Genomic DNA, 12,244 nt, shown 5'->3' on the forward strand with positions numbered 1-12,244 from the left:
GCTAGCAGAATATAGCTAGCACATATAGCATCCACGCTTTAGGTCGACTGTTTAATGACACCAGCGGTGAATAACCATAGAATGACACCAAAAATGATGGTAGTGTAACTTGGTATAAATACTTATGGCACAGAGATTCAGACAATAATTTTCTATGCAAATCATCAAGTAATCTCAATACATCTCTCAATACACAATGTGATCTTATAACCACTAACACAGACCATGCACTATCTTTTTTAGTAAATGTCATACCTAATGCAGAAAATCATACAAAGCAAGTCTATAAAGGTATTAGCACACAGAAATATTTTACACAGCAACCATGGTGGGATGGTGAATTAGAAAGAATTAGGGTAAGCATGATAAATATGTAGCACTACATGCACGCAGGGACCATAGCCATGACATTAACATTTACAAACAATACCGTCACACTTTCAAGCAGCTACTTAAGAATAAGAAAAGGAAATATTTACAAACACACCTAGATCTGATCCTAGACAGTTTTGGAAACTTATTAAACTTAATAGAATGTCCACTTGCACTTCCCAACAAATAACTTGTAAACAATGGTATGATCACTTCCAGACATTACTCACATTAGTCAACTCCAACACAGTTAACAGTCTACTGACAGTCAATCCTCTAAGGTACACTCAACCAGACAATAACACAAGAGGAAGTTTTGTCTCACATTAAACTGTTAGTAAACAATAAGTCCCCAGACCAGATGGTATTGAAAACGAATTTCTTGAAGTTTCTAAAGACTACATTACGCCTATTCTTACAAGATTATATTATCGCATACTCAATACTGGTCACTTTCCAAGTGCATGGGGAAAAAGCATCATATGTCCATTATTTAAATCAGGTAACAAATCAGATACAAACAACTACAGGGGCATTTCACTCATTGACTCACTGTGTAAAGTATTCACTTCAATACTGAACACTAGGCTGCAGACATGGTGTGATCAAAATGTGCTAGGTGACTTTCAAACAGGTTTTAGACCTGGCTATTCTACAGTAGACCATATATTTACCCTTAATGCTATTGCAACAAAATATTCATGCAAAAAAAATGGGAGATTTTACTGTTTATATTTTGACATTTGTAAAGCATTTGACACTATGAAACACCATATTCTCTTAAATGCTTTGAAACATCTTGGCATGTCAGGTAAATATTTCAACATTGTATCATCCATGCACAGCAGTCTGTCAGCCTGTGAGAGAACAAGAACTCATTTGTCTAAATCATTTGCATGTAATATCAGTACCCATCAGGGTTGCATTTTAAGTCCTCAAATGTTTATCATATTCAATAAATCATATATATACATTATTGGAGGATGCAGGTGGCAGAGGGGTGTTTATTTCACACAAGGTAGATGACTTGTATGCCTTAATGTTAGTAGATGATGTTTCTGCTCTGGCAGATAGCTGTAACCAGTTACATTTGAAGAGAAATGCTCTAGAACTATTTTGCGATAATACAGGTATGTGTGTAAATGTGAAGAAAACTAAGCTTCCTGTATTTAGACAGGGAGGTCCACTTAGGTCTTATGAGGAATGGTACTACAAGGGAGATCCTATTGAAGTAGTTTCATCCTATCGTTACTGAGGTTTAACATTTACTCTGAAACTACCTGGAGTAAAGTGCAAACGGTACTAACATTTTAGGCAAACAATGGTAATACTTGCAATTAATGGTTTCCAGAGGAAAGTTGGTAACATATTTATTTCATGTTCAGACCTCTGTAACATATTCGATTCAGTGGTTACTCCTATTTTATGTTATGGTTCAGAAGTCAGGGGATTGTGTTACTGTAAAACTATCGAATCATCTTGATTATCTTGTTCATCTTGCTTTCTGCAAATATTTTCTTTGAGTCAACAAATCTACTTCATCAAATATGGTTTTATTAGAACATGGTAGGTATCCAGCATGTGTACACAACAAAGGTTATTAAGTACTGGTGTCACTTATTGCAGCCACCAAAGGATAGACTACCATATCAGTTCTACATGATGCTTATGGCACTTGATGAGTGAGGGAGAATTACATGGGCTATTAAGGTAAAACATTAACTATTTCGCTTTGTTTTTGGTTACGCCTGGTTAAGCCACACTGTTGGAGACTCAAAGGCATTCATATATATGTTCAAACAGCAGTTATGTCTTAATCTACAGCAGGCCTGGAACTCCTCTCTGGAGTCTACACCTAAATGTTATCTCTATAAATCATACAAATCTGTGCTGGATTTTGAAAAGTACTGATTTGATTTACCTGTTCATAGAACTGCTATTTCCAGATTTAGATGTTCAAACTTTAAAATTGCCATAGAAACAGGATAGTACACTAAACCTGATAGACATCTAAGGCTGTGTAGCTACTGCAAAGTATAATGTAAATGCCACTGAGGATGAATATCACATTTTGTTGGAATGCGCACTATATGCAGATATTAGAACGAAATACCTTAGTAATACTCTAAAGAAACCACACAACCTTATGTCTGTTGTTAACATTTTAAAAGATTCCAACACAAACACCTTTTATAATGTTGGACATTTCCTCTATCATGCTGAGAAGAGGATCAATTTCAAATATGCTCAGTGACTGAAATTGAATTATGTTTGGATTTTGGGCCTGGGGTCTCTATACTAAATAAAAATATCTGTCTGTCTGTCAATTTTGTTTGTTCAATGTGAGATGGTCTTTCATGATGTCAAGAGCAAATGTTGGCCACCACTGTGTTCTTTGGAATATTTTTCTCTGATTGTTCCCATTGATGACTTTTGACACAAAACATCAGCAGTGCTCTTACAGTGGGGCGGTTAAGGCCAAAATTGTGCATTTGGGGTTAAAAGCACCAAACTTGGCACACTTGTATATTGAACCATTCCAAACATTTCTGGATATGGATCCACCTCAGCAGCATCCCCTGGTGGCAGAAATGTAACATGATGAATGCATTGTTTATCAAATTCATTATGTTACAGTCAATATACCCACATTCAGCTTGAATCTCAGAATCCAAGTGAAAATAATTCTCTACATTGTACAACCTTTGCTGAACTCATCTCTCTCATCAAAACATTTAGAAATTCATTTGAAATAAGGCCTGTATTCTGTCTGGCATTTCTGCGAGATGTATACTCATGTAGATTGCTTGAACTCTGACTGTTCGAATTCTGCAACTGTACACAAAAGACTAAAGAATCGACTAAAGAATCGAATACTGTCAGCAATTCCAGACGTGAGAGCACACAATGATGGCAAAGAGGTCTCACTGGCATTTGATAAAGATGTCAGTCTGGCACTTAAACATGCTTGTAGTCATGATTATGATTCCCAGGCATTGGTGCTAGCTAGGGCAGCAACGATTATCCGCAGATGTCTTTACCTTGAAACAAACTTTCAGAGGCACATTTCCTCCAAATTGCAATGAACAGTCTGTTCCTGGCAATTTGAAAGCCCTTGTCAGTATGATTTTTGATGGACAAGGTATAAAGGAACAATCCTCAAAAAGAGATAAACAGTCCCTACCATCCCAAACTATCTCACAGCTTCTTGTCTTCAACAGTGTGAAAAATAGGAGCACCAATGAATTGTCTGCAACAAGACAACACAGAGATCGAGAAACACCAGTACCAGTTTACCTTGGATTAAAGATCCATGGTGAAACAAGAAAACGTGATCTTGTTGACACATTTCACAACATAGGTTTGTGCATTTCTTAGGACCGTGTCTTGTGTATTTTGACAGACAAAGTCTGTGACGAGGACGAAGGTTTGGTATGCCCACCACAAGATCTAAGAGATCTCTTCACAACAGCAAGTGTTGATAACATTGCTCATAATCCCACCTCTACAACAGCAACAGATTCCTTTCATGGTACCAGCATTCCATTTATGTAGCAGCCATCAACTGAATGGAAATAACATCAAATACAGTTCTGCTGACAGGAAAAAGTAGTAAAAATGGGAAGACCATTGCCAAGCTGCCGTTAGTCTACACCAGTGTACCTCCCGCATGTTTTACCAAGACAGATCACTATGTGCCCCCCTTAAACAGAACCTTCACTCAAGACATACATGATTTTAACACAATACTTGATCATGAGTATGAGTGGTTGGAACACATGAAATGATGTTTTCCTGAGTCCTGGGCAGCATTCAATGCATCGTTACAGTCCCCACTAACAGATCCTCCGACCACGATTGTGCTTGTGCCTTTGTTTTTAGAATGTGCGTACTCTGTTTCTATGATACAACATTCAATGAATGTGGTAAAGAATGCTGTTGAGCATGTAAATCCCTGTCAGATGCCTTACCTACCATGGATGAACCTTTGTATGCAGTTGCTCAAACAATCCAGTGGACCTGTCCAGAATTCATATGGAGAATCCAATTTCCATATTATGGTTGGTGGATTGCATATTGAAATAGCTGCATTCAGGATCCTCGGTGACTGGCTTGAAGGAAGTGGATGGACAACAGCAATCTGTGGTGCTGGTATTGCCTCAAGCGGCATTGCTGATTCCTTCATCAAATGTGCCGACCTCACTAGAACAAGGCATGCCCATCAAATCACAGCAGTTGCACTAATCCTACAACACCTGGCATATGCTCACTGTAAGGAAACAGAATCAAACAAAGATGTTTTGCTGTTTAAAAGCTGGTGTGATGCATAGTTGGCTTCTAAACCACAGTTCCAGTTTTGGTCCCTGTTCTTGAACTTGAAGTTTGGATATTGTGTGTGGTCAGTGCAATTCAAACAGCAGACTTCCCAAAGTATGTATAATCACTAGTCAGACTAATATCCTGGGTCTTTATGTTAGTCCATGTCGGCTGCTTTCTGTTCTGAAGACATGCCTTCCTTGCCAGTCTTACATCCAGTGCTGTACCACAAATTTTGTTCCAGTGGAATTGTAGCCCATAAAACTAAATGACCATTCTCTGCTGTGGCACTAGCTCAGGTTCATGAACAAGTCAATGCTCTCATGAAAGGAGATGGAAGTGCTGTAGGACTGACAGAAACCCATCAGCACTCAGGCGATGGATGGTTGTAGGACCACAGGTGTCAAGAATGATTCAAGAATTTGAACACATCAGAAGGAATCAAGAATATGCCAGACATCATGAACAGCTTACAGATTACATTTGCGAAGGAATTTTCAACACTTGTAGTTGTCATGAACAACATGGGAGATCATTTCTGTGAGGACGGTGGTTATCTCTTGACATTAGATACCAGGTACATTGCAAATGCAAGATTTCTGTACAAACTGTTTAAAATGAAATTGTTTTCTAAATTGCTACAGTTGGTTTTTAATTGATTTATCCATGGTGGTCCAATAACTAAACACTTTGTCAATATTTAAAGTATATTTCCATTCAAGTCATCATTCAAGTGTCTAAATGTTTACATTTGGCCAGTAAATTTCCATTGCCCAGTGGCCTCAACCTTCATGTGTAATGTCAAAGCTCACAGGTCACATCAGTCAAAGGTCACATCATGACCTCTCCAAAGCTCATGCAATTAGGAGCACATGCTTGTCAGTGTGTGTTGGAGATCCATGCTGCTTGGTTGTCACCCAGCTGACTGTAAGCTGAACTATGTACAGACACACATGTGAGTACTTTACCTTTTCATTTCTAGACTATGCTAAGTCTAAATTACAATGGAATTGTTTATATGCCAAAATGTTAATTGGTTGTTGCAAAAATTGTTAAAAGCTATTGTTTGTTGTAGTTTTCTGAACCTCATCAATGTCACAACTGTAAACCTCAACTCAACTCATCTGTCAAGTCTGTTTTCTGTCTCAGCCATATATAAACTGTAACTTCTCAACTCTACATAATAAACCCTGTTGTTGCAAGTTGTCAGTTTTGTGGTCTTGCATTAACATTAGTTCAGAAAAATGTAGTCCGTAAAGTGTAACCGTTAGAAACATGGCAGTATGTTGAATGTTTAATTTGTAATGGAGGCCAATACACACTCATCTTACACTGTTAGAAACGGTTAATAGTGCGCAGTCTTGGATCCGATGATATCATACTGTGCATTGCTTAACAGTGAGGATTATACATTTAACTGTTAAGTTATTTTTCGCACAACAGGTGTTAATTATTGAAAGGTGGCATTTGTATTCTGTGAATAAGACTCAAGTCATGGCTACAAGAGATGTGAGAGATCCTGACAATTATTCCATCCCTACGAAAGAGGTCAACCACTGGGGCACACGTGGAGGTGAAGCGAATGAGGACACCATATAGCGTCCCGTGAGGCAAAGAGTTCTGACAGAGAAGGGAAAGAGTGAACATCTTCGTCTGCTGAGGAACAAGTGCACTGCAGGCCTTTCTGCATTGACTCAGTGCAAAAATGAACTTGAACAATCATGATAATTTGCATTTGGTTAAATGTTGTCTTGATAAGTATGTTGCTTTAATTTGCAGTTTTTGAAAATTGCTCACAGGTTTATTCCAGTGAACTTGACATTCCAGGGTTTTAGTAGAGGCTTTTCAGCATGCTGCAGTTAAGCTGAATGAAGCTAACGCTTTCAGGGATTTGGCCGTAAGTTGGATTCAATGTGTTGAACGTGAGTTGTGTGATCAAGTTAATCAACAATCCATTTCTAAAGAAAATTCTGTTATCAGTGGACTCTCGAAGCATTCAGGTAACTCCAAAAAGTCTTCCATAAGCTCTACTAGGTCTGTTCATATTTTTGAAAAAGCTGAACTTGCTGAGCTTCGTGCAGAATAAGCCATGCTCCATTCCATGACAGAGGCACAGACAGCTATGCATGAAACTCAGCGGTTGATGACAGAGCTTGAGCTGGGCATGGAGATTGCAAAGACAAGTGCACTGGAACAGATTTTCGCTGAACAGAGACGAAGGTAGAGTTGCCTGATACCAGAAAACAATGAGATAAACCCAATTCCTTCTATCACATCTAGAATTAACTCTCAGATGGATGATATGCAGATAAATAGCAATCAAGCGAATTACTGCACTGAGCACTCACCCAGGCATAGGATGAGTCCTAATGAAGCTTGTCCTAACCCTATGCATTATAACACTGGGCAGTTTTCACAGCCAAAATTAAATATTGATGCAAGGAACTTTGTGCAAGATCATGGTGTATTTGATAATCAACCTGATTCAGGTCATGTTTTCATGCAGACTCAGAGGCAGATGGCCAGTGCTATGTTTTTACCACAGCCCAGTAGTGCCAAAGTTCAAAGGTGATCCAGCAGAATTTGTTTCTTTCTGGCATTTGATGCACGAATTGTTCCATATACACAGACTGATGCTGATAGGCTTTACTACCTAGTAGACCAACAGTTGCAAGCATCCTGTCTCTGGATGTCTCGACATTGATGTAGTGAGTGAGTTTAGTTTTATGCCACTTTTTAGCAATATTCCAGCAATATCACTGTGGGGGACACCAGAAAATGGGCTTCACACATTGTACCCATGTGGGGACTACATGGATGTAAATACAGGTTACAAGAAGGCAAGAGATTTATTGACAAAAGAATATGGTCTCCCATACAAAGTTTCAACTGTATACTTCTTTCCTGGCCCGGGTATTGAACACTGATGACTGTGTGGGAAGTACAAATGTTGTCATGTCATGCAAAACATTTCAAACATGCTTGTTCTTAATTATGCTCCTCATATGCAATAAATTGTCTCAAAGCTACTGCAGTACTTGCAGGCAAAGTGGAGGAATCGCACGATCCAAGCCAGCATTCACAACAACAACATTGGCTTTCAAGATTTAGTTGACTTCATAGAATGAACCAACATTCGGCAAACAAGCGATGACCAACTTACATGATGCATCACATTGTAAGGGGAATCACAGCAAAGCCACGCATATGTCTCACAGGAACCAGTCAACCACTTGCGCAACCCAAGTTGCTGACGACACCTCGCAAAGTAATATCACTGCTGTAGATGACATTGTGGTTTCACATTGTGACAACACACATCATGTGAATTTGCCCTGCACTTTTTCGAAAGATATCATGCTAGTAGATCATGATCATATTCCTAAGCCTGAACTTTTAAAACAATTTTCTCATTTAAGGAATGTTTCAGACATTATCAGAACACATGCCTAATCTTGACATTAGTTTGCTGATATGAGGCAACTGTCCACTTGCTTTACAGCCATTAGAAGCTGTCCCATGTAGTGGTGAAGGACCTTTTGCAGTGCTTTATAGCCATGGTTGGACAATTAATGGCACAATTCTGCTCAAACGCAATCTATCAAACAGTTTAATGTATAATAGAATTGTTTTGAAAGAAATGGGTAAGTCCAAAGAATGCATTGCTCCAGAGACAGTTTTGAAATTGTTTGAGTTGGATTGCAATGAGCACGATCTTGGATCAACTCCAAATGAATGTGGGTATTCGGTTGAGGATTGTCGATTTATGAAAGATACTGAAACAAATCTTAAATTCGTTGATGGACATCTTGAAATTCCTCTTCCATTTAAAGATGATTCCCCAATGCCATGTAACAAGGAACAAGCTCTGAAAAGAGTCCTTGGCAAAAGCAGAAGGTGCTAAAAGATGACAAGTGCCATAAGGATTACGTCAAATTTATGGATACTATCTTGTGTAAGGGATATGCTTGTGAGATCCCAGAAGATGAACTGCACAGGCATGATGGTAAAGTTTGGTACCATGTATACCCACGTATAATGCGACCCCTTCTACACCCCTTCAAAATCGAGGATAAATCATATACCCTGTGTATAATGCGACCACGGATGCAGGCACATCACCGGCACCAATAAAAAGTGTTCTGTCATGCGTTGTTGTTTTTATATGAAACTTTGTGGAGCATATTACTCCAAAACAACCTAGAATGAAGCACACATGTAATAAATACATTTTTTTTCTTGCATTGTTGTTTTTTCTACGAAGCTTTGTCGAGTGGATAACTCCTAAACAAGTCGCTAGGTCACGTGTGCTGTAGGGACCATCTTCAGTAAACAAAATGTATTTTCGTTACTGGTTATATGTCTATTTTGCCATGTATTTCAGTATAGGCATGTAACCATATAGTTTTCTGAAGGAACAACGTGATTGCAGTGATGATTTAAGTTAAATACATAAAAATATGGAAGTAATATCCTAAATGCATAAAAGAAATATGAGACGATCCCGCTTGTGAAAAGCAGGAAGTGTTAACTGTGTGCGGAGTTTATATTTCTAACTTGGAGAGCCAACCAGCGAAACCTACGCGATGTGTCGAGTTTCTGAACCCCAGTTCTTAGTATACGGCACAATCAGTAACCTATTCTAGTGTGAATGTATGAGGAGTGAATTGCCGTACCTTTGTGCCCGTGGTAAACAGGATTTCGCGGGAAAATGGCTACCATTATCAAGCGAGGTGAAACTGACAATCGTTTAAAAGACATCGACTCATCTGTAAAGAACAAATTTAGTGGGAATGTCTTGGAAGACCGCCCCCGCCCCTTGACCCCGGCTTGATTTTTCAGTGTTTTTTACAATTTGTCATTCTCATGTCTGTTTACCATGTCAGCTGGCATGTAATTTGTATATCTGGATCGGTGGTCAGAGTATCGGTATTTGCAGAGAATATACGTTAAAAAAACAAGGCAACAAATAAAAGTGGTCTTTATTTCGGATATCAAATGCCGGTTGACATCAGTGGAAACTGAAAGTGAAACAGCTGGAAAAAATGTAAGATCTTATACACCATGTATAATGCGACCCCCCTTCCTGAACCCCTCATTCCAGGTACGAAAACTCACATTATACGCGGGTATATACGGTACTTGCCACACCACGTCTATCACACGCATCTATCACCCACCCATCCCCAAAAAAACCCAATAAGATTCGGGTCGTATTTGATTGCAGTACTAAATTTGATGGCTGTTCACTTAATGATGTTCTGCTGCAAGGTACTGACTAGGCCAACTCTGTAGTTGGTGTTCTTACGAGATTCCATTCAGACAATGTTGCTTTTATGGGTGATGTAGAAGCAATGTTCCAACAGGTAAAAGTCCCCAAAGAACAGCAAAAATCCTCAGATTTTTGTGGTGGCCTAGTGGAGATCTGAGTAGCTAGTTAAATGAGTACAAAATGACAAAATGCACACTTTGGGAACGGTGTACACTATGTCAAACTATGCACTGAAAGCATCAGCAAAAAATGCAAAGTCAAAATATGATGCAAATGTTGCTGAAACAATAGAAAGCTTTTATGTGGATGACTCTCAAGTCTGTTGAAAATGAGCATGGAGCTGTTAAGTTGATAAATGACTTGCAATCAGCATCGGCAAAGGGTGTGTTCAATCTCACCAAATTTACCAGTAACAGCAAAGCTGTTTTGACATCCATTCCCCCTAAACATAATGTGTTAAAGAAATTCAGACTATTGACCATCCACATGCAGTGGGACATAGGGCTTGATATTCTCAGTAGATTTGCCTAAGAAACCAATGACAAGGAGAGGAATTTTATCCACTACGTCCTCTTTGTATAATCTTTTAGGCCTTGTATCACCAGTGTTGCTACCTGCCAAAACGATTCTTCAAAGCTTATGTAAAGAAAAGTCACTGGGATACGACGATGGCCACAAACAAGCATGGGAACATTGGCTTCAAGACTTGGAAGCATTACGAGGCTTAAAAGTCAAACGTTGCATCAAGCCTGCCCTTGGAACAGTTGTTTCGAGACGAATGCACATATTTTCTGATGCTAGTACCACTGGGTATGGATGTGCGGCTTACCTTCAACCATGTGCTGACAAGTATAACATACACACTGTGCTGTTACTGGGCAAAGCCAGGTTAGCTCCCTTGAAACATCTGACCATTCCAAGACTTGAACTGACAGCAGCAACAACTTAAGTGAAATTAGGTCAATTTTTGGTGCAAGAATTGGATATTGGCATTGATAGCCTCACGTGCTACACTGACTCCACAACTGTTCTTCACTACATCAGTAATGAATGCAATATGCACATGATTTCCAATGTTTGTGACAAATCGTGTCACTCCTGAAGATGAATGGCCGGTCTCTGATTGTAGTGAATATGCTGGAATGGTGAGGTCAGAAGAAGTCAGCACAACTGATGTAGATACTTTGATCAATCATTATTCACCTTGGTATCGTCTAAAGAAGGCTGTCGCAATTTATCGCAGATTTGGATCAGAGTTACATTATCATCTGCTCCAGCAAGACATCAGATGGAATTTCAATCCCCCCTTCAGCAAGCCACACAAGTCAAGGAAAGGCTCATCAGGTCTACCCGAAGTGTCCTGAATCCTCTACTTCATGAGTTCAGTCAACAGATGGATGATGAAATGTTCAGAACACTCCTATGTGAGGTGGAAGCAATTTTGAATTCAAGGCCTCTTACTCCAGTTTCTAGTGAGCCGGATGATCTTGATCCACTCACTCCAAAATCACCTTCTCAAGATGAAATCAATTTTTTTCATTCTCCCACCTGCAGAATTTCAACATGATGATGTTTATGCTCGTCAACGCCGGAGATGCATTCAACACTTGGCAAATTTTGGTCACGTTGGAAAAGGGAATATCTTGTTTTGCTACAAGAACATCAAAAATGGAACACTCCAATACACAATTTCCAATTAAATGATATTGTGCTCTTGATGGATGATACATTGATGGGTCGTGTTACTGGAACTGCACCTGATTAAAGTGGATATGTCAGGAGTGCCATCCTAAAAACAAAAGACTCTGAACTGCGAAGACCAGTTCACAAATTTGTTTTACTCCTTCCTTCAAACGTGATTAAAATGTTTGTTCTGTCAATCTAATGTTAATCTTGCATTTTTGTGGTTTTGGTTATTAAACACAACATGAGTATGTTTAAGGGGGCAGATGTGTAAATAAAAGATTTCTGTACATACATTTCAATGTATAAACTGTTTAAAATGAAATTGTTTTCTAAATAGCTACAGTTGGTTTTTAATTGATTTATCCATGGTGGTCCAATAACTAAACACTTTGTCAATATTTAAAGTATATTTCCATTCAAGTCATCATTCAAGTGTCTAAATGTTTACATTTGGCCAGTAAATTTCCATTGCCCAGTGGCCTCAACCTTCATGTGTAATGTCAAAGCTCACATCAGTCAAAGGTCACATCATGACCTCTCCAAAGCTCATGCAATTTGGAGCACATGCTTGTCAGTGTGTGTTGGAGATCCATGCTG

The 12,244-nt window shown here is 39.0% G+C and overlaps 1 protein-coding gene and 1 pseudogene across 2 annotated transcripts in view; one reads left to right on the top strand and one right to left on the bottom strand.

Annotated features, from left to right (window-relative positions):
• LOC137265813 (tyrosine-protein kinase receptor torso-like) overlaps positions 1–12,244 on the bottom strand; it is a 504,354-nt gene that overhangs the window by 397,792 nt on the left and 94,318 nt on the right. The window lies entirely within an intron of this gene.
• Positions 7,695–8,382, top strand: LOC137266132 (uncharacterized; annotated as a pseudogene).

This window comes from Haliotis asinina, chromosome 15 (assembly GCF_037392515.1).
Source record: "Haliotis asinina isolate JCU_RB_2024 chromosome 15, JCU_Hal_asi_v2, whole genome shotgun sequence".
Classification (NCBI taxonomy): Eukaryota; Metazoa; Mollusca; class Gastropoda; order Lepetellida; family Haliotidae; genus Haliotis; species Haliotis asinina.